Here is a 22,896-nt window from a genome sequence, read left to right as displayed (position 1 = left end):
GGTGTGGAGGGCTGGGCGGGAAGGAGGTGCACTGGCCCATCCTCGTCACCCCCTGAGGCTTCTCAGCCTTGGGCCAACCCTATGTGGCTTTGCAGCCCTAGACCCCCTGGGTGCGGAAGGCCCTGGGCCGCCCCCCTGACTTTCTCAGCCTCTGTCTGTCGCGACTTGGGCTTCGTTTCATGAGGGCTGCAGCCGCAGGCATGTGTGTCAGTGTGTCCAGAGGCAGCAGTGCCTGGGGAGGACTGAAGTCCATGTGGGGCCGGGGCAGGGGCCGCCTTCCAAGCTGCCAGGCTGCGCAGTGGGACAGTGGCCAGAGGCCAGCACAGGGCAAGGTAGACAGACTAGAAGAGGAAAGGAGAGCCAGCCGCATCTCTACACTCGCGTCCTGCGAGCCAGCAGGTGCTCTTCTGGTTTGCTGGTGAAGCCGGACTGGGTCCACCGTTGTGGACATGAAGAGTCCTCAGGCGAGCAGGGTCCGATAGCAGAAATTGGGGTGTTACGTGTTGACCCTCAGGGTGGAGGTGGCCCCACGTGGACCTCCAGCAGCTGGAAACCCAGGGTGACAAGGGCTTGTTCATCACTGCCCCAGTGAGCTAACCTCCCGTTTGTGAAGATGGTGCCGTCGGCCTGGTGTGGCACTGTGGCCCCGGCATGACCTCGTGGCCCCGTCTTGGCATGTGGCTGCTTCAGGAAGGGTGGAGGGGGCGGTGGCTGTGGGAGATCAGGACAGGCAGAGACGGGCCCCACCTGGGACTGCTGTGCTCTGGAACGGGCGTCTAAACCGCCTGCAGTCTGCAGCCTCTGCGCGTCTGTATAGAACCGAGAACCAACTTTGATTTGTATAAAAGCTGTACCCAGTGCGGCCTACGCATGTCCGTCAGCGTCTCACAGCAGTGAGCTGCTGCCTGTCTGATTCAGCCTCAGCCCGGCTCTTCGTCCTCCTTCTGCACAACCCGCCCGTCTTCACAGCCTGCGCGGCACGGCGGCACCGTGCCGGGCTTGCTCTGCATTCCTTCTGGATTTCCTGCTTCTCAAATCACATTCATCCATTTCTACACTCTTGAAACTCTCAAACCTTTGAATAATAAAAACATACCAAGTCTTTAAATAAGCTATCAGAAATGTACTTCTTCGCTTTTGTATAATTCTGTATACTTTGAATAATTCACAGAGGTGTTTAATGCATTATATGAATTTCATAGGTTTCTAAAATGATTAGGTATTAATAAAGGTGTACCACGAACAGTTATCACTTAACATATCACTCGTTACATCAACATTTACAAATTAAGAGGCAGTGTTTTCCCCGGATCCCTGCGTGTGCTATAGTTGAAGCGATGATCTTAGAAAGACTAACTCCAGCGGAACCTTGGGGCACCCTCCACAGTGTTTTCTGTTTAGAGTGTCGAAAATCCAAAAGAGGGAAGCAAGCCACTCATCATCCTCCCGCGAAAGGCAGCCGCTGTCCTGCTCTGCCGTGTTTCCTTTTGGTGTTTCATACGTAGGCACGTGCATAGGCATGTTCATTTACACCTGGGAACTCGGGATCCTGGGGTTCCATTGTGTGTGCTCCTGTGTCACTTTTAAAAAACACCGTCAGCAAATAGCTTCTTGACCGCTGTAAGCCCCGCGTGGGCTTCTGACGCGCAGCCCTGCCCAGTGTCCTCAGGTTTGCTGGACACCAGGTCCATCCCCGTCATACCCTCGAGCATGGGCCCTGCCGCTCTCCCTGCTCGAGCCAGCATCTCAGCTCCCCCGGCCCTCATCCCCCTGCCCAGGATCCCAGCCATGGCAGGATGTTGAGACCAGAAGGCTTGGGCCGGCCTCAGCTTGCCAGTGGCCGGACCTTCAGTCCCCATGGCCTGGGCAGGAACCCCTGCTCTCCTCTCCGCCTTGGAGCCCTCTCAGCCCCCAGGCTCCTGAGGTCAGGCAGAGGCAGGAGGGGGGCCCCAGGAGGAGGAGGCAGGTGGACAGAGAGCCCAGGAGCTGGCCAGCTCCCCAGCCCTGCTCGCCCCAGGCCTAAAGGGCACACAGTGTACGGGAGGCCGGGCTTGCCCCAAGGAGCCGCGGTTCCTGCAGGGATCTGGCCTGGGCCCCGCAGCTCTTGCCAGGCATCCCGCCCGCCTTCCTAGACCCTTGTGATCTGGAGCCTTGGTGCCTCCCCAGGCTGCCCCCTCACTGTCCATCCTCCAGCCCTTGCTGTCCCTTCTTTCCAGTGGCAGGCCTGGCCTGACCTGACCTTCTGGACCACCGCCTGTCCTGGCCCAAGGCCTGCGTGAATGTGACTTAGCGGCCCTGAGGGCTGGGTGTGCTGGGTCAGAAGCCATGGAGCTGAGGCAGTGGCCTCCGGAAGGACAGACGGTCCACTGGCCCAGTGCTCCACCAGCAAGGCCTGGTGCCTGCAGAGGCCCCGCTCCCCACCCTTCTGGCCACCCACCATGCCTGCTCTGGGCCGTGTCCCGGGGGCTGGCTCAGGTGGACAGTGTCAGGGAACGAGGTTGCTTTTAGCTTACCCACTTTCCCCATGTGTGACATGCACTGTGTTTTCCTGCTTGAAGCTCACAGGATCAGGGAGATTAAGTAAAGTATGGAAGGGCTTTACAAGTTGGTGTTTGCAGGAAGGGCTGAGAGCTGCGGGGTGGGCCTGGCACGGGGAGCTCTGGGCAACCCAGGCAGGGGGCTGACTCAAGGTGAGCGTGTGGGCTGGTGCCCAAGTGCAGCTGTTGCCAGGGGGTGCCGGCTGGGCCTCTGCCTCGTCTGTAAAGCAGGTACAGTTACGTCTGACCCACAGGAGTAAGTGGGGCCATGTTCCTGGCACACCCATCATGGTTGCCGAGACCCCACCTTGGTCCATCGGTTTCATTTCTGAGCAGTGAAGTCCCCGCAGGAAGAAGCTGCCAACTTGTGTCTGCGTTTGTCCCTGGAACCCCAGCATCAAGGCCCACCTGCTCCATCCTCTTCACCTGGGCCTAGCTCGCTTGTAGACACCTTCTCCAGGAAGCCCTCCTGGGTTCCCCAGACATGGGACCCTTCTTCCGCTGGCTTCCCTCCTAGGACACGTGCCACTTTTTGTTTTTCCTGACAGGCGACTCTGCCGGAGGTTTTATTCCGTTGGGTTAGTTGTCCCTTGAGGGTCCCCAGGGGGCCTAAGCGTACCCCTCCACCATGCCCCTCCTGTGTTTCTCCCCCACTGCTGGGTGCCTGGTTCTTAAAGATGCTTCTTACTCCATTTCTCTCCTAGGCTTCCTTTCACAGCCTCTTTTCCCCAGCCTCACCCAACCCCCACCCTCTCCTCCTGCTCTCCCTCCTCCCTCTCCCACTCCTCCTCCAGACTCTGTCCTGCCCAGGCGACGTGCCCTGCTAGCAGCTGTGCCTAGCACCCCGCTCGCCCCCTCCCCTCTTTGGAGGGCCGGGGCCTCCCAGACCTTCCTGCACCCCATCTGGTTGACGTGGAGGGATCTCCTGCTGGAAGGATATGGGCCTTTAGGGCATGTTCATGAGGGCTGACACTGGGCATGCAGCCTCACCTCCCCAAGTTTCAGTCTCCTCACCTGTTGAGTAGAAGTAACTGTGGCTCACTTTGGAGGCTGCAAGAGGCAAGTCTCATAAGTGCCGCCTGTGGAGCTGGAGAGGGGTCGTGTTGCACCGGGATCCCTGTTGGCTGGTTCAGCTCCAGCCCACGGTGCACCCGTGCTTCTCCCAGAGCTGTGACTAGCTCTGCCAGTCCTGTGTGTTCTGGTCCCTGCAGACCTTCTGGACGGCCTGCAACACTCAGGAGGCTTTCAAAAGCTCCCTGTAAGCCAACTCTTCCCAAGTCCTCCTCTGAGCTGCCCTTCACTGGGTGAGGCCGTTGGCCTCCTGAGAAATCCTCCCCCTTGGGTTCCAAGAGGACAGCGCTAGAGCTACTGAGTCTTCTGGCAGGAGCTCTGATTAGGAGATCAGCGTCAGTCCTGCCCCATCCACCTGTCATTCCTGCCTCCTTTGTACCCAGGACACCAAGCTTGGTGACAGGAGAGCTCGCACTTGTACCGTTCGCAGCAGTGCCACGCCCCCAGCTCAGGGCCTGGCTTATGGAGAGGGCACTCTAGGATTCTGCCAGACAGACAGAAAAACAAGTTTCAGTGGAGCAAAAGGGAAGAGATAAACAGTGAACAGACAGCAGCCAACCTGTAGGGCCAGGGCTCATGTTGGCACCTCTGCCTGCAGATGGTCACTGGCTCCTTGGGGCCATGCAGCTGTGGCCACGGTCTCCACTGTCCAGAGGAGAGATAAGAGACACTCTGGAGTCACCTTGTCCCGGGCAGCTGCTGACCCTGGTGTGTAGCCTTGGCCAGGCCACTGCGCTTCTGTGAGACTCAGTTTCCCCACCTGTCATGAGGAATGTGGTCTGGGTGCTCCCTGGGGGCCCTGACCCTGGCCTCCTGGGTTCAGAAAGGCATCCCCAGGGCGCTGAGCATCACTAGGTGTGCCCAGGAGGGTCTTCACTGAGCTGCCCTCCTGAGATAGGGCCACGGAGGGCAGAGGCCAGTGTGGGAGGGCAGGGAGAGCAGGGAGACAGGCCCCCTGCCCCACCCACTCCACCTGGGGGCTGGCATACGTGGCTCCTGTGCTCCTGAAAGATCTCGCCAAACCCCAGCCTCCTGGCCACGTCATTCATTTTATCTGATTTTCCCCCAAATGATTCTTCAGGCAGAAAGGGGGCTACAGACAGAGTTAGAAATAGCCAAGCCCGTTTCCAGTCGAGCGGGTTCCACAGATGTGTGCTGGGATAATTGAGGGTTTGCTGCACAGTCCCCTGCCACTCTCCTTCCCATCCCAGCCGGGACTTCCCATCCCAGCCGGGACCAAGCCTCTTGTTGCCGCGTGGGTGGAGGGAGCTGGCTGCCTGGGCTGCCTTTAGGGGAAAGGCAGGCGAATCTCAGCTCCAGCTCTTCCCAGCGGGAACCTGCTGCCTCTGCTCCTCTCTCTCCCAAGAGGAGATAGAGATTCCAGAGTCCCTAGAGCTTCCTGGGAGGGCCATACTCTGCCTGGGCCTGGAGCGGGGAGGCTCAGCTCCTGGTCTCTCCATCCTGGCCACACTCCTCCCAGTGGTTCTCACGGAATTGTCCCCACCTCCCTTTTCCCCTTTTCTCAAGACCCAGGGAAGGAAGCCTCCTGTTACGAGAGGGAGAAAATCAATGGTAAGAAGAAGTGGAGTGACCAGGCTGGGGGCACAGAGCAAATGCAGTTTGGGGCAAAACCGTGAACTTCTGGGGTCTGGGAGACACACTGGTTCCGGCAGGCTCCTCATTCCTCGATGTCCAGGGCCTTCCCCGGCTCAGAGGCCTGCAGGGTGGGCGTCAGGGCCAGAGGCGTGGACGGCACAGATTCCGGAACTGCACAAACCTGGCATCACCACCATGTGTGACTTCACCGTTGAGCACAGCAGGCCTGTGGTGATGTCGACCTACCGGGTTTGTCGTATGGATGAGGGGGAAAGGTACACACAGGTCCAGCCTCCCCGATTTGAAAACCTGAAATCGGAAATGTTCCAAAATCCACAGCTTTTTTATTGTGGATCTGTCACTCAAAGGAAATGCTTAATGGAGCGTTTCTGATACCAGATTTTCAGATTAGGGATGAATATTTGCATGACATGCTTACTCAACCAGGAGGCACGTAATACAGATATTCTAAAAACCAGAAAAACCGGAAATCCCAGATACTTGGTCCCAAGCGTTTCCAATGAGGGATACTCAGCACTCACCTGTGTGTATACATGTAAGTCTAGTACGGTCTCGCTTCGCCGGACGACAGGGATGCATGCTGAGGAATGTGCTGTTGGGCAGTGTTGTCTTTGCGGGAACTTCCTAGAGTGACTTACACAAGCCTGGGCCGTGCAGCCTCCTGCACCCGTGGGCCGCATGGTTTAGCCGGCTGCTGCCAAGCTGCAAAAGTGTGCAGTGCGTGACTGTGCTGAATGCAGTAGACCACCATGGCACAGTGCTAAGCATCTGCATGTCTGTGCGTGTTTAAATATGGAAAAGGTGCCATAAACATGATGTATGAAGGGTGGAAGATGGTGCACCTGCATAGGGTGCTTACCGTGAACAGAGCTCTCAGGGCTGGCGCGTGCTCTGGGCGAGCTGGTGAATGAGGGTGAGTGAGTATGAAGGCCTAGAAAATTACTGTGCACAACTGGAGACTATAAATGCTGTACCGCTTAGACTACACTCAATTATTAAAAATATTTTTCTTTTCTTCAATAATAAATGAATGGCTGGGCACAGTGGCCCATGCCTATAATCCTAGCATTTGGGGAGGCTGAAGTGGGGGGATCACTTGAGCCCAGGAGTTCAAGACCAGCCTTGGCAACATAGCAAGACCCTGTGTCTACAAAATATTTAAAACTTAGCCAGGCGTGGTGGCGCCTGCTTATAGTCCCAGCTACTCCAGAGGCTGAGGCAGGAGAATTGCTTGAGCCCCAGGAGTTAGAAGCTGCGGTGAACTATGATCATGCCACCGCACTCTAGCCTGGGTGACAGAGTGAGATCCCGTCTCTAATAACAATAAAGTTTGCTGTAACTTTTTGAGTTTATTAATGTTTTAATTTTATTTATTTATTTATTTATTTGAGACAGAGTCTTGCTCTGTCACCAGGCTGGAGTGCAGTGGCGCGATTTCGGCTCACTGCAACCTCTGCCTCCCGGGTTCAAGCGATTCTCCTGCCTCGGCCTCCTGAGTACCTGGCATTACAGGTGTGTGCCACCACACCCAGCTAATTTTTTTGTACTTTTAGTAGAGACGGGATTTCACCATGTTGGCCAGGATGGTTTCAATCTCCTGACCTGGTGATCCTCCCACCTCTGCCTCCCAAAGTGCTGGGATTACAGGCGTGAGCCACCGTGCCCAGCCTATTAAAATTTATTTTGTATAACACTTAGCTTAAAGCACAAGCACATCGTATAGCTATAGAAAAATGTTTTTGTGCAGCAGCCTTCCTGGGAAGCAGAAATAGCCCCATGCCCCTCGTCCTTGTGCCGGCCTGGGGTGTCGCTTCTGTGCACCCTTTTTTCCCTCTGCTCATCCTTGCTGTGCCTGCCGGACCTCAGCTGGGGGAGGTTAGGAGGCTGGGTGGGCAGGGAGGTGGCGCAGAGCCCGCTGCTGGCATCTTTCTGATCCCCCCAGGGTCCCACATTCTCACTGTTGCATGGACCGCGGAACTCCCAGACAGGAAGGCTGTGCACGTCCCCAGGAAAAATTAGAACGTGGGCGTCAGGCAGGGTCCAGACTCCTCTACGGCAGCAGGTTGGCCCTGGGAAATGACTTCTGGCCTCAGCTCCCCAAGTACAAAGTGGGGCCCGTGAGCACCGCTTCTCAGGTGCTGAGCAATAGCGAGCTGATAAAACAGTACAGGCGGCCTCGGTTTCAGGGCTCCCTCTTTGCTCATGTCTCCCCAACCTCCCTGCGACGCACCTGTAGTGGCTGGCACAGCGCTGGGCCTCCATGGAAACTGGCAGGATGGGCTTGCCTGGTGTCTTTGCCTATTATGTTGCTATAAAGGAATATCTGAGGCTGGGTGGTTTCTAGAGAAAAAGGAGTGTATTTGGCTCACAATTCTGGTGGCTGCTAAGTTCAAAAGTGGGTACGTGTGCACCTGGTTAGGGTCTCAGGCTGCGTCCACTCATGGCGGGAGACGAAGAGGAACTGCCCACGTGGGCAGAGATCACATGACAGGAGGCCAAGGGGGTGGGGTGCCAGGCTCCTTCTAACAACCAGCTCTCATGGGAACAAAGAGAGAGACCTCACTAGTTCCCTCAAAGGCTGTACCAGGCTGTGGGTGAGGCCTGTGACCCCATGACCCAGACACCTCCTCCCCGTAAGCCACAACTCCAACACTGGGGATCCCATTTCAATATGAGACTTGTCAGGGACAAACCAGCAGTACCCACACCACAGCGCGTGGTCCTGGGGTGAGACCCTCCCGGGGATCTGAGCCCACCATACCCACACCAGACAGAGCGCGTGGTCCAGGAGTGGGACCCTCCCGGGGATACGTGCCCCTCCCAGGAGACGATTCCCCATTCCTGCCATAGAGAGGGGCCAGGAAGGCCCAGGTCCTGTGTGTCTTGAGAGTGGAGGCAGCTCCACCTCCCAGCTGCCTTCGCAGCCCTGTGGGTGGGCAGCCTTCAGGGCACCGCCAGCCTGGGACTCAGAGCCCAGCTGTTGCTGTGGCCCCTGACGAGCTGTGGCAGCAGGCCCCCCAGCTCTGAGCTTTGGAGTCTCATGGGTGGCTGGGCCTCTGCCTGGGTGGGGTGAAGGGAAGGAATTAGCTGGACCTGGAGCCACCATGCTGGCTCGGAAGGTGGGGAAGGGCCGAGCCACAAATGTGGCAGGCTCAGCTGACAGCAGCAAGTGTCCTGCCAGCACCCAGAGCCTGCCGAGGGCACGCGGCCCAGGCCCTGCATGAGTCAGCCCAGGGGGAAGATGCATGTAGCTCCAAGGGCCTGGCTGGGTGAGCCTGCGGAGGCCGCATGGCTGAGCCTATTACCTCCGTGAAGCATCTCTCTGCGTTGCAGGGAATGTAGGAGATGGTGCAGGGGCGGCTCCACTTGGGGAGAGCATTTTCGGAACCACCCGTCCAGGCCTGGCCCCGACAAGGCTCGGGATGTGCGGCTAGGCTGCTGTGGAGCCCCTGGCTGGGCCTGGCCTGGGGTCCAGAGCTGGCGGGGTCCTCCTGAGGGACCCTAGCAGTACAGAGGCCGGGAAAATGGCAACAGTGGCCCTGAGGGTGCCGCCCTTTCTGGGCACACCAGCCACACCATCCCCCAGCCTCCCTAGCATCTGCGGCCTTGTCCAAGTGTTTGCTGAATGGAGGTGGTCTTTGGTGGTGTCACTGCTGGTCAGCCCCCGTCGGGTGGTGGGAGGGGCCGGACCCGGGCCAGAGTTGCCTTGGTGTGGATGTCACCTGCCTCTGCCAGCCGCGGGACCTGGACACGTGGCTTCACCTCCTCAAGCCTTGTCTTCCTTTATGTGGGTCTGGATCATTGCATCTGCCCGAGGGTCGTGGTGACAGTGCCTTTGGTATGTATGCAAGTGCCAGGCACGTTGGGGACCCCGTATGCGTGCCACATGGCCCTGAGTGGATCCCAGCCACTGTCTGCTGACTTCAGGCCACCAGGAGCTGCCGGTCAGCAAGTGAATCATGGAAGCTTTTGTGGCTCATCACTGAGAACTGCAGGGCGGTTGCGGGAGGAGCAGGTCGACCTCTGCTGTCCTAGGCCCCACCCTCGCACTGGCCTCATGCACGCTGCCACTGACACGTGGACACAAATACATGCCCACGCATGCACAACTACCCACACACACGCATGCCCACATGCACATGCACAGACACACACACGCACACATGCTCACACACATATGCACAGCCACACGCACGCATGCTCTCACACACACGTGCACAGACACGCACGCATGCTCACATGCACACATGCACGCATGCTCACACACATGCACAGCCACACACACGCACGCATGCTCACACATGCACAGCCACACGCACATGCACAGCCACACGCACGCATGCCCACACACGCACGCATGCCCACACACACGCACAGCCACACACACGCGTGCATGCCCACACACACGCACAGCCATCCACACGCACACATGCTCACACATGCACAGCCACACACACGCACGCATGCACACACATGCCTACACATGCACAGCCATCCACACGCACGCATGCTCACACACACATGCACAGCCACACACACGCATGCATGCTCACACACGCACAGGCACACACACGCATGCATGCTCACACGCACAGGCACACACACGCATGCTCACACGCACAGGCACACACACGCATGCTCACACACATGCACAGCCATCCATACGCACGCATGCTCACACACACGTACAGCCACACACATGCATGCATGCTCACACATGCACAGGCACACACACGCATGCATGCACACACACACACAGCCACACACACACATGCATGCACACACATGCCCACACATGCACAGCCATCCACACACACGCATGCTCACACATGCACAGGCAGTCACCCACACGCATGCACACATGCACAGGCAGCCACGTACACACATGAATGCACACACACAGGCAGCTACACACACGCATGCATGCTCACACATACAGCCACATGCATGCATGCTCACACATGTTCACGTATGCACAGCCACCCACACACATGCATGCTCACACACATGCATGCTCACACACGCAAGGCAGCCACACAGTGCACACACACACATGCTCACGGTTGGCCTCTGTCTCTCCCAGGCATCCCATGTGGCACCTGCTTCCGTGATCTGGATCCAGGGGCAGGGAGGGAGAGTGAGTCAGGCAGCATGGGCCCAGCCGGAGTCCCCCTAGCCTGAGCGAGTTTTCAAGGGCTGTGAAGGCCCACGGTATGCAAACCGCCATGTTAGAAAAAGAGATGTGGAGTCTTCTTCCTGTCCTCCCCGCCACTGCCATGTGGTCACTGACAGCCCTGAAGCCTTCTCACCAGGAACCTGTGGGACAGGTCTGTGTGAGAGAAACAGCTCCCGGCACCACCTTCTGGAGTCCGGCTGCACACCCCAACTGGCCCCAGGGAGCTGCCGGCCTGGGCCAGGAAGGGTGCAGGGCCAGGGCCACAGATCTGTGTGCACTCCTCAGCTGCTGCCCCAGCCCTGCAGCAGGTCTCTGCCTGTCTGCACACAGTGCCATGTGCCTGGCCACGGCTGGCACCAGCAGAGCAGGGCCTGCCCAGGGTCACCCAGGTCACAGGCCCAGGCTCAGGCCCTCCTTCCTGCCAGGCTGGCCCAGGGTCCTGCTGATCCCTGCTGCCCTGGAAGTGTTGAGAGCAGAGAACCTGTACATGCCCACACGCCTGTTTGCAGACACAGTGTGGTGTGCGAGCCCCAGGCGGGCCCTCTCCCACCTGTGCCACCGTGCTCTCCCACTCAGCCGCCCATTCTTATCACCGAGCCCATGCAGAGGTGTCGACTCGTGAATTGAGGACCTGCTGTCCAGCTGGGGCGTGTTGACACAGGCTGAGATTTGCACAGGATTTATCACTCTCAGATGAAGCATCCGCTTTGCTGCCAACGGGTGTAGACATGACCTTGGTAGCTGCCCTGTTCTTTCTTTCTGAAGTAGGCTTGTGAATAAGTGGGCATATCTGCCAGCCCACCATCTCCCGTGCACTGATCTTGCACAGATCAGGACTCAGGACTCCAGGCTCCGGGAGGGGCACTTACCCCCAGAGGACAAGCCCTTTAGACAGTGACTAGCCCTGTGCCATTCCAGGCCCAGAGCTTGCCGCCAGGTGCCCAGAAGTGAACCTGGCCCTCACAGCGCTCCTGGGCTGACGAGAAGGTAAACATGCCCACAGGTCTCTGCAGGTCGCTGGGATGAGGCTGCCCTGATCTGCGGACGAGGGCTGGTGAGGGCCCAGGTGGGGCAGTCGTGGGGTGGAGGCAGTAGGACCTCGTGGAGGAGAGGAGGCAGAGCTGCTGCTGGGGGCATAGAATGGGAAGCCAGGCATGTGGCCCCCAGGGCTGGGGCCAGAGATGCCGGGCAGGGGTCCCTGCTGGGGTGTCTGCGTGCCCTGCTCCATTTTCCTCATTCCTTTCCTGAGGAGTGGGCCACCCGGCCCAAGGGCCTGGCTGGAGGGAGAGAGACAGGACTGGAAGGGCCGAGACAGGGAGAGGCTCCGGGCGAGACAGGGAGAGGCTCCGGGCGCTGGGCTGCCGAGCCCTCGGGGATCTGCCTCTGCTGCACAGAGCAGCAGCCAGAGCCGCGGGGCCAGGTGAGTGGGCACCTTGGGGTTGTCATGGCAACAGCTCTAAGCCAGAGGTGGATAGAACTGGGGTGTTGAAGGTCGGGCATTCGGGAGCCCGTACCCTGCAGGGCCGCTCGGGAAGCAGGAGCTGCAGTGGCCCACCGTGGGACAGCTCCACGTGTCACACATTCACCTGGAATCTGCCCGTCCGACCGCACCCCTGTGGTCCCCACACACCCGCAGCCCAGCCCCCTGGACTTCTTTCCTGTCTGAGAGCACCGGCCTCCGCCTGGTGCTCACTGCTGTGAGTTTGAGCTTCAAAGCCCTGGTTAAGCCCTCTCCATCTTTCTCCAGGCAGAGCTGGGACACAGGCTTTTTGGGGACAGACCGAGAACAAAGGACCCGAGAGAGGGTTGCTGTGGTGTGGGCAGAGGGCACGTGAGAGGCAGCCCTTCGTGGAGCTCTGGGCAGGGAGTGGTTCCTGAGACCGGTTCCTTGAAAGTAGTGTCCGTGTGTGGGGGCGCCCGTGCAGGGGCCCAGAGCCATCTCTAAGGCTGGAGCAGCGAGGTCCTTTCTCTTCCCCGGTCCTGCTATGACTCTGCCACGTGGTCTCTGCTCCTGGGCCCTCGCCTTGGGTCCAGTGGTGACTACTAAGTACTTAGGTTGTTGGAGAAGTGTGTTCACCATTCACATGTATGGGTTTTGACCAACACAGGTAATTTCGTGCACAGTGATCACCGATTCTAAAGCTGAGATGACCTTTGCGTGTTCCCGGAGGGCGACGTGAGGGGTGCGCTCCACCACACTGTGTCCCCAGAGCAGCTGCCCCACGCTGCAGAATGCCCTCTGCCCCCTTGCCCCACAGCCTGCCCCGCCTGCGTCTGAGGGCGCTGTCCCCTCCCTGCTGTGGCTCAGGCTGCCCCCAGGTCTCTGACCTGTGGGACAGCAGACAGGAGGCCTGGGCTGGGGGCCCCAGGGCACAGGTGTGATCCGCTCCACACAGTCCTCCCACGTGAGACCAGGGGTCCTCCTCCACCCACTCAGACAACTTCCCTGTTGCCCAGCCCCTCTCGGGCTGTCTCATCAGGCCACTCTCGGTTGTCTCTTAGACCTGGTGACATTTTGGAATGGAAACGAAGTTCGGTAGTGATTGGGCTGAGAGGCAGGAAGATGCAATCGAAGTTTGGGCTGTCAGCAGGACGGCCTCAGGGCCTCCACGCAGTGGGGAATCCCGGCTAGGCCCCTGACCCGACATTGCTCCTCCAGAGCATTGAGGCCTGGAACTCAGCTGGAGGCGCCGAGGCTGCAGGAGTCCAGGGCTCACCTCAGGCTTCCCAAGCCAGAGGCAGGGGAGCTGGTGGCTGCCCGGACATGTGGGTCGGTGGCTAGGGGTGCACTGGTGGACGGCCAGGGATCCATGGGTGGGTGGCCAGGGACGTGCTCTTGGGCACCCAGGTGTGAGGGTGGGTGGCCACGTCTCTTCAGCCAGGGCAGCTGCGAGCAGGGCTGTGCCACCAAATACCGTGCGTGCCTCGGCTGCGTCCCTCCTGGCCACCGGCCCTGCCCCAAGTGGAGACTGGCCCAGCCGCCAACCCTGGCTTTCAGTTCCAGTGCTGCCTCCTGTTGGCCACGTGCTCTCGAGTGAGCTGCTCGCCCTGGAGTGGTTGTAAGGATCGAGCAGTCAGATGCAGGGGAGTCCCCAGATGGCTCTGCACTGTGCAGCGCGGGGCCTGCGGTTCCTCCTCCAGGCTTCCTTCTGCTGCACGCGGTTCTCCTAGCCCGGGTATCCAGGAGGCTCCCTGGCCTGACCGTGTGTCAGGGCCTGCAGGTCAGATTCAGCTTCACTCGAGGCTCCCGCTCCGGTTGCGTCCTGGAACTCGGAGCTGGGAGTTGGTATCTGGTTTGAAGCTGTCTGAGTAATAGAGACTCATGTTGGCTTCCTTTTAATACAGCCTGGGGCACGCAGACTGCCCTCTGAGCCTGGACCTGTACCCTTTGCCTTGGCCTCCATGAAATCAGGCCTTGGACCCTGTGACCCCAGCCACCGCACCCTCTTTGCCGCCCTGGACAGGGTGGAAGTGTTTTGTGTGGATTGTGCCTGAGGAGGTTGGAGACATCAGAGGTCAGGGAGCTGTCCGTCCCCTGGTGCTGAAGCTGAAGTCAGAGCGAGGGTCTCCAGGACACTGGAGTTTGGCCTTCAGGCAGCAGCCAGTGGGGAGCTGGGCTGATTCCCATGGAAGTGGGCATCCTGCTGGCGTGGGCAGCCCTCCCCATGACTCATGGCCTCAGGCATTCAGAAGAGACTGCTGCCTCTGGAAAGGAAGCTCGTCCCCGGGGCCGTTTGTGAGTCATGGTTTGGTGTTAAGGAGCTTCTACATACCAGGGGTCATTTGTGAGTCAGGATTCGGGTGTTAAGGAGCTCATAGTGGGGGGTGGACATTTGTGATTCACAGTTTGGTGGTTTGGGTTCCTGGGGCCATTTGTGATACAAGGTTTGGTTTAAGGAGCTGGTTCCTGGGGCTGTTTGTGGCACGAGGTTTGGTGATGAGCTGGTTCCTGGGGCTGTTTGTGGTGCAGGGTTTGGTGTTAAGGAGCTGGTTCCTGGGGCTGTTTGTGGCATGAGGTTTGGTGTTAAGGAGCTGGTTCCTGGGGCTGTTTGTGGCACGAGGTTTGGTGATAAGGAGCTGGTTCCTGGGGCCGTTTGTGGTGCAGGGTTTGGTGATAAGGAGCTGGTTCCTGGGGCCGTTTGTGTTGCAGGGTTTGGTGATAAGGAGCTGGTTCCTGGAACCGTTTGTGTTGCAGGGTTTGGTGTTAAGGAGCTGATTCCTGGGGCCGTTAGTGTTGCAGGGTTTGGTGTTAAGGAGCTGGTTCCTGGGGCCGTTTGTGGTGCAGCGTTTGGTGTTAAGGAGCTGGTTCCTGGGGCTGTTTGTGGCACGAGGTTTGGTGATAAGGAGCTGATTCCTGGGGCTGTTTGTGGCACGAGGTTTGATGATAAGGAGCTGATTCCTGGGGCCGTTTGTGGTGCAGGTTTGGTGATAAGGAGCTGGTTCCTGGGGCCATTTGTGGTGCAGGGTTTGGTGTTAAGGAGCTGATTCCTGGGGCTGCTTGTGGCACAAGGTTTGGTGATAAGGAGCTGATTCCTGGGGCCATTTGTGGCAGGAGGTTTGGTGATAAGGAGCTGATTCCTGGGGCCGTTTGTGGTGCAGGGTTTGGTGATAAGGAGCTGATTCCTGGGGCCGTTTGTGGTGCAGGGTTTGGTGATAAGGAGCTGATTCCTGGGGCCGTTTGTGGTGCAGGGTTTGGTGATAAGGAGCTGGTTCCTGGGGCTGTTTGTGATACGAGGTTTGGTGTTAAGGAGCTGATTCCTGGGGCCATTTGTGGTGCAGGGTTTGGTGATAAGGAGCTGGTTCCTGGGGCCGTTTGTGGTGCAGGGTTTGGTGTTAAGGAGCTGGTTCCTGGGGCTGTTTGTGGCGCAAGGTTTGGTGTTAAGGAGCTGGTTCCTGGGGCCGTTCGTGACACGAGGTTTGGTGATAAGGAGCTGGTTCCTGGGGCCATTTGTGGCAGGAGATTTGGTGATAAGGAGCTGGTTCCTGGGGCCGTTTGTGATACGAGGTTTGGTGTTAAGGAGCTGATTCCTGGGGCTGTTTGTGGTGCAGGGTTTGGTGATAAGGAGCTGGTTCCTGGGGCCGTTTGTGGTGCAGGGTTTGGTGATAAGGAGCTGGTTCCTGGGGCTGTTTGTGGTGCGGGGTTTGGTGTTAAGGAGCTGGTTCCTGGGGCCATTTGTGGTGTGGGGTTTGGTGATAAGGAGCTGATTCCTGGGGCCGTTTGTGGCACGAGGTTTAGTGATAAGGAGCTGGTTCCTGGGGCCGTTTGTGGTGCAGGGTTTGATGTTAAGGAGCTGGTTTCTGGGGCTGTTTGTGGCACAAGGTTTGGTGATAAGGAGCTGGTTCCTGGGGCCGTTTATGGTGCAGTGTTTGGTGTTAAGGAGCTGATTCCTGGGGCTGTTTGTGGTGCAGGATTTGGTGTTTCTCAAGACTTCAGTTCTCTACATTTCTAAAGGAGCAAAACTGCTAGTGGCTTCTTACCTCAGCACCGACCCAGAATCAGAGTCACGGCTGCCCTGGTGATGGAGAGCAGGCCTGGGTGTGGGCCCCAGCAGTGGGAAGGGGTGCCAGGGGCCATGCAACGGGCCCATGGCTGGAGCCCATGTCATGCCCACCCAGCAGCCTTCTTGCTCCCTGTGCAGGTGTGTGGCATCCTCAGAGGTGCTCATGCCTCAGGCCTGGCTGAGGAAGGGCGGTGAGCAGGACCCTGTGGCCACGGGTGGCGCTGTCAGGAAGTGGTTAACTGACAAGTCCACCCCAGCAGTCCTTGGGAGGCTCCAGCCAGAGCAACATCAAAAACATGGCCAGCGCGCCCCTCACCCCTTCCCTGCCTTCCTGACAGGCAGGCAAGGCCATTCACAGTCTATTCTGGAGCCTTCCCATCTCCCGCTGGAGTATTCAGGTCTACACAGACAGTTTAATTTGAATTTGCCTCTCTGAGTCTCCTCAATTGAGAGTGGAGTTGCTTTCAACGCACGCTGACTTCACGTCCCATCTTGTTGCCTCAGGATGTCCAAGCAGCTGTGTTCGCGTGTGCTGACATCTCCCAGGTGCCCTCTGCCTGGCACAGTTGCCTCCCGAGGCACCCCGGAGCGTGGGTGTCCAGCTCAGGGTGGGGTACTTGCAGTAAGGTGAGCTCTGCCCTCCCAAGGCTGCCCCTCTTCATCTCGTGCCCTGGCCCCAGCCACAGACCTTCCTGGTGGATGTGCATGGTGAACGGTGTCTGCCCACCGCCAGGTTCAAGCAGGCAGAGGCTCAGCGTGATTCTCGGTCCCTTAGAGAGGGCGCGGTGGAGGTCGCCAGCTGTGGGGCCCAGGACACGGGCAAGCCTGTGGCTCAGATCACTTCTCCCCTGGCACCGGCCACACAGGACTGCTGACCAAAATCACAGCGTTCCTCATATCTGCAGAGAAAATTCCTCATGGCTTAATGAAGTATGTAGGAGAAGACGCCAGTGGCTTATCGCCCGTCACCTGGAGTGAGGGGGCACCATGGGCCTCGGGCCATGTCTGCTGCCTTCCCGCCACCTCTGCGTCCCCACATCTCCATGTCTGTTTCCTGGTGAAATCGGGGCTGTGACAGATCGTTTTGTTTCCTGCTCTGTCCCTTTGACACTATATCATGAGCATTTTTTGCTCAATTAAATATTTCCTCGATGATGGTGTTTAATGGTTGCATAATGTGCTATTTCGTGGTTGTGCCATAATTTACTTAAAATATTTCCTTGTTGTAGGACGTTTAGCCAGCTCCTCTTTTTATTTACTCACCTGTTGATTTGTCTTTCGCTGTGTAACAAAGCATCTCAGCAATCATCTGTCGACACAGATCTTTCTCTGGCTACTTCTTTAGACTAGGTTCATCGTAGATTGATTATTAGTTTGGATAAAATTAATTAATTGGATAAATTATTAACCCATTTATGCTGGAAGTTGCAAATTTTTTTGTGAAAAATCAGACCTTGGCGATGACCTTGAACACCAGGATATAAATAATTCCCACAAGCTTAGCGTTCCAATAATGGAACACTAGGCATAAATGAGTTAATTCAAATGCGTGACCATTTAAACCCATATTTGAGTTGTTTTGCATCTATTTCAGCCTTATAAGACTTCAGGGAATGAGACTTGGCTCATCTTGTGTAATTCTGAGACCACAGAGCTGGGAGGACTTTGTCATGGCTCATAATCTTAATGAAACCCCATGTATGTGATGGAGCAGTTCCTGTCTCCATCTTATGAAGATCAGCACACCGGGGCCCTGGTTCGCCTAAGGTTCTGCAGTTGGACAGGGTCTGAGCAAAGAGCCAGGCATCCTGCCTAGAGAGCACTCTGTCAGCTCAGCTCTGCAGCCCAGACTTCCCCTCCAGGCTCCAGGCTCCAGGCTCCACTCCTAAGCTGAACCATGGGGCTGCAGTGGCCTGGGCAGGGAGCAGGGGGGAAGATGGTACTGCTCCCAGCTCACCGTCTCTCAGTTCCATCTATTCTCTGGATCCCAGGCTCCCCATCAGCAGTGAGATCCCTGCCTCCACAGGGTCCCATGAGTGACTGGAATGCCCTGCAGCTTGCCTGCCCTCAGGGGCCAGGTGCTTTCTGCTGACCACACCGTACTTCCTCTTGCTTTGGAAATGACAGTGAAGATTGTATGTGAGCATCCTTCTGGGGTTTGGTGTGGGGCCCCTGAGATGGGACGCACGCAGGTTCAAGAACTACACTGTTTGCCAAATTGAGGGCCCACTGTGACTACAGGAAGTCAGTTTGTAGTGAACGGGGAAAGGCCAGGAGGCTCAAGGAGGGGAGGACTTTGGGGCAGCCTGGCCATGGTCCTTTGTCATCACTGTGTTGAGTGGCCTCCCTTCCTCCTGAGGCTCCAGCTTTCCTCAAGTTTGGGCTCTGCAGGGAGGTCCCAGCAGCTCCCCAGTTCCCCTAAGCAGGACAGCCTCAGCTTCTGGGGGCCCTGCAGAGACGTCATGACCTGGTGCAGGGCTTCCCAAAGCTGCCTGTGGCCCCGTCTGTCCAGCCTGGGTCACCGCAGGTAGGATCCAGGAACCTGGGTGTTAGCAGGCTCCCAGGAAACATGGATGTCATCAGCCCAGGTTTGAGGGCTGCTGATTAGGAACACTGTGGGGATACGGAAGGTGTGTCCGGCTCTCACCTATCACTCCTGTAGGAGTTGTGGCGAGTCCTAGTTGGCCTATTCCAGCAACTCTTGTTTAAAGGAATATCCTTTCCTGATTGAATTACCTTGGTACTTTTGTTGAAAATCAGTTTGCCGGCCAGGCGCAGTGGCTCACACCTATAATCCCAGCACTTTGGGAGGTCACGGTGGGTGGATCACGAGGTCAGGGGATCGAGACCATCCTGGCTAACACGGTGAAATCCCATCTCTACTAAAAATACAAAAAATTAGCCAGGGGTGGTGGCAGGTGCCTGTAGTCCCAGCTACTGGGGAGGCTGAGGCAGGAGAATGGCGTGAACCCGGGAGGAGGAGCTTGCAGTGAGCCGAGATCGCGCCACTGCACTCCAGCTTGGGCAACAGAGCGAGACTCCGTCTCAAAAAAAGAAAATCAGTTTGCCGTATGTGTGGTTCTGTTTCTGAACTCTGTGTTCCATTCAGGTGACCTTGTGCTGCTATCCTTGAATACTGCAGCTTTATAAAGTAAGCCTCAAAGTCAAGTAACGTAAGTCCTCCAATTTTGTTCTTTTTCAAAATTATGGCTATTCTAGATCCACATAAATTTTGGAATCCGCCTGTCAATTTGTACAAAAAAGCCTGCTGGGACTTTGATTTGGATTACATTCAATCTGTAGATCAATTTGGGAAGAATTGACCTTCTTTTTTTTTTTTTTTTTTTTTTGGAGATGAATTCTCACTCTTGTCACTCAGGCTGGAGTGCCGTGGAGTGATCTCGGCTCACTGCAACCTCTGCCTCCCAGGTTCAAGCGATTCTCCTGCCTCAGCCTCCTGAGTAGCTAGGATTACAGGCACCTGCCACCACACCCAGCTAATTTTTATATTTTTAGTAGAGACGGGGTTTCACCATGTTGGCCAGGCCGGTCTCGAACTCCTGACTTCAGGCAATCCGCCTGCCTATAATATAGGCATGAGCCACTGCACCCGGCTGGGAAGAATTGACATTCTAACAATATTGTGTTCCAATCCATGAAAATGGTATATTTCTCTATTTATATAGGTCTTTACCTTCTCTCAGCAATGTTTTTTATTTTCCAATATGCAGGTTATGTGTATTTTTAAAATACTTAGCTTTAGTTCATGTTTTCATGCTTTTGTAAATGTGCTTTAAAATTTTTATTTTCCAGTGTTTCATTCCTAATGTATAGAAATAATTGACTTTTATATATTGATCTCATATTCTGTAACCTTGCTGAATTTACTTATTGGTTCTAGAAATTTTTTGTAGTTTCTTCAGGATTTTCAACATAGACGATTGTATCGTGTGCATAAAGTTAGAGTTTTATGTCTTCCTTTTCAACTTTTATGCCTTATATTTCCTTATCTTGCCCTTCAGTACTGGCTAGGAATTTCAGTACAATGCTGAATAAGAATAGTGAGGGGACATTTTCACCTTGTTTCTAATGCTAGTGAGAAAGCATTCAGTATTTTGACATTAGTATGCTGTTAAATATGGGTTTTTCATAGATACCATTTATCAGGTTGAGAAAGTTCCCTTCTGTTCTAGTTGCTAAGAGTCGAATTTTGTCAGTTTTTTTATATCTATTGAGATGATCATATGAACTTTCTTATTCTGTTGATATTGTAAGTAATACTGGTTGATGTTTTTAAATGTTAAACCAACCTTGCATTCCTAGGATAAACTCCACTGGGTCCTTTTTTATACAATTGCTAGATTCAATTTCCTAATTTTTAGTGAGAATTTTTGCATCTATGATCATGCGCAATATTTGTCTGTGGTTTAGTTTTTCTTGTAATGTGTTTGTTTGCCTTGGTATCAGAATGATGCTAGCCTCAAAAATAAATTGGGAAGGGTTCCCTCCTCCTCTTTTTTCTGGAAGAATTTGTGTGAGATATTTCTTCCCTAAATATCTGATAGCATTCACCAGTGAGGTCATCTGGGCTTGGCATTTTATTTGTGGGAAGCTTTTTAAATTATGAATTTAATTTAATAGATACAGGACTACTCAGATGTTTTTTGAGTCAGTTTTGGTCATTTGTATCTTCTTGAGTTTTTGCTCATTTTGTGTATACTGTCAAATTTATTGGCATAAAATCATTCATAATAATTCATTATTATCCTTATATTACCCGTAGTGTCTGTAGTGCCATCCCTTCTTCCATTTCTGATTTTGGCAATACGTATCATCTCTTTTTTCTTCATCACTCTAAGTTTTATCAATTTTTTTTATCTTTCTCCTTTCAGATCTATCAATCAGGTTTTGCTTCCTATATTTTTAATCCCTATTTTAGGGTACATTTAAGATTGTTATATCTTCTTGATCACTTGCAATTGTAATTATAATTATGCAGTGTCTGTCTTCGTCTCTTAAATATTCTTGTTCTGAAGTCTGACTTGAGTAATATTAATATAGTCACTCCTGCTTTCTTACAATTTTAATATTTATATATGCCTATCTATATTTCTAATCTTTTAATCTACCTGTGTCTCTATATTTTAAATGGATTTTTTTGAGGATAACATATAATTGAGTCTTGCTTTTTTTTATCCAGACTGATAATCTATGTCATTTATATTTAATATAATTTTTATGACATTGAGTTTAAATCTGCCATCTTGTCATTTGTTTTCTTTTTGTCTCGTATATTCTTTTCATTTTTCTTGCCACCTTTTGGGCTGTTTTTTGGTATTCCATGTTTTCTCCAACATTGGCTTATTAATTTTACCTCTTTGGTTTTCTTCTGTTTTGGTTTAGTTATTGCTCTAGGGCAAGGGTCAGTAAACCTTTCCTGTAAAGAAACAGGTATCAAATATTTTAGGCTTTGGGAGCCATACTGTCTGTGTCACACCTCTGCTGTTGTAGCACAGAAGCAACTGTACATGTTACGTAATGAGCTCAGATGTGTGCCAGTAAAACTTTATTACAAAAGCAGGCAGTGGGCCAGAATTGGCCCATGGGTTGGAGTTTGATGACCCCAGCTCTATGTCACAGTCTATTTTCAAATAATCTTACACTAGTCAACATATAGCATTTTAAAAGTATTTTTCCATTTTTTCTTTTTGTGTAATTTTTGCACAAAATTTTTTGTGAAATTATTTTTTCACTTTAGAGAGTACATTATCTTCTAAATTAAAATGATTCAAAAATGCTTGTTGAAGTGTATTCATGTATTTAAATACGTGAACTGTATTCACGTATTTACTGCTTCTGGCACTCTTCCTTCCTTTGTGTCAATCCAGATTTCCATCTGGCTTTTTTCTTTCTTTTGCAGGAAGCACTTCCTTAACATTTCTTATATTGTAGTCCTGCCACTAACAAATTTTCTCGGCTTTTCTTTGTCCCAAAATGTCTTTATTTCATCTTCATCTTTAAATGATATTTTCACTGGATATAGAATTCTGTGTTGACGTCATTTTTTTAAGCATCTTAAGAATGTATGTTTTGTTGTTTTCTGGCTTGCATGGGTTCTGACAAGAAGTCTGCTAGTAGTCTTATCTTTGTACTTTGTATATAATATACACCCCACCCCCAGCTGATTTTCTTTGTATTTATCCTGCTTATGGTTCATTGAGCTCCTTGGATTTGTGGATTTATAGTTAGTCAGATTTGGGAAATTTTGGCCATTGTTTCTTTAAGTATTTTTTCTGTTCCCCTCCACTTTTTCCAGTACTCCAGTTTTACATATTTTAAGTCACTAATATTATCATAATTACTGAAGCTTTGTACTTTTTGTTTTTTGGTTCTCAATCGTTTTTCTGTGCTTTAATTTGGATAGTTTCTGTTCTTGTCTTTAAGTTCACTGACCTTTTATCCTGGAGTGTCTAACCTGCCGTTGATTTCATGCAGTGGAGTTTTAAAATTTCATTTGTTTTTCATGTCTAAAAGGTCCATTTGGTTATTTTTTTCGTATCTTTGGTTTCTCCTTCATTTTAGTAGTCTGTTGCTATATAACAACTTTCTCCAGAAGTTAGCACCTAAAACAGCAGGCATTTGTTGTCTCGTGAAGTTTTTGAAATTCAGGAACCCAGAGCGGTTTAGCTGGATGGTTTTGGCCTAGATTCTCGTCAGAGGGTGCAGTTAGGGGCTTTTGTCCTGGCTTGCAAAGCTGAAGGCTTGACAGGGGCCAGATGATCTGCCCAAATTCATTTAGGTGGCCCTTGGCAGGAGACTTCACTTCCTTTCCATATGGACCTCTCCATAGGTCTGCTTGAGTGTCCTCACAACATGGCAGCATTCAACCCAGAGTAAGTGTTGAATGAGTTAGAGACAGACAGAGCCAGCCCAAGATGGAAGCTACAGTGTCTTTTATAACGTAATCTTCGAGTTGATATACTATCACATCTGC

General features: G+C 53.8%; 1 protein-coding gene across 15 annotated transcripts in view; it reads left to right on the top strand.

Annotated features, from left to right (window-relative positions):
- The window catches only part of MAD1L1 (mitotic arrest deficient 1 like 1), a 413,243-nt gene that overhangs the window by 330,145 nt on the left and 60,202 nt on the right, over positions 1 to 22,896 (top strand). The gene's annotated exons all lie outside the window — the stretch shown is intronic.

This window comes from Pongo pygmaeus, chromosome 6, assembly GCF_028885625.2.
Source record: "Pongo pygmaeus isolate AG05252 chromosome 6, NHGRI_mPonPyg2-v2.0_pri, whole genome shotgun sequence".
Lineage (NCBI taxonomy): Eukaryota > Metazoa > Chordata > Mammalia > Primates > Hominidae > Pongo > Pongo pygmaeus.
This window is presented reverse-complemented; position numbering and strand designations above follow the sequence as displayed.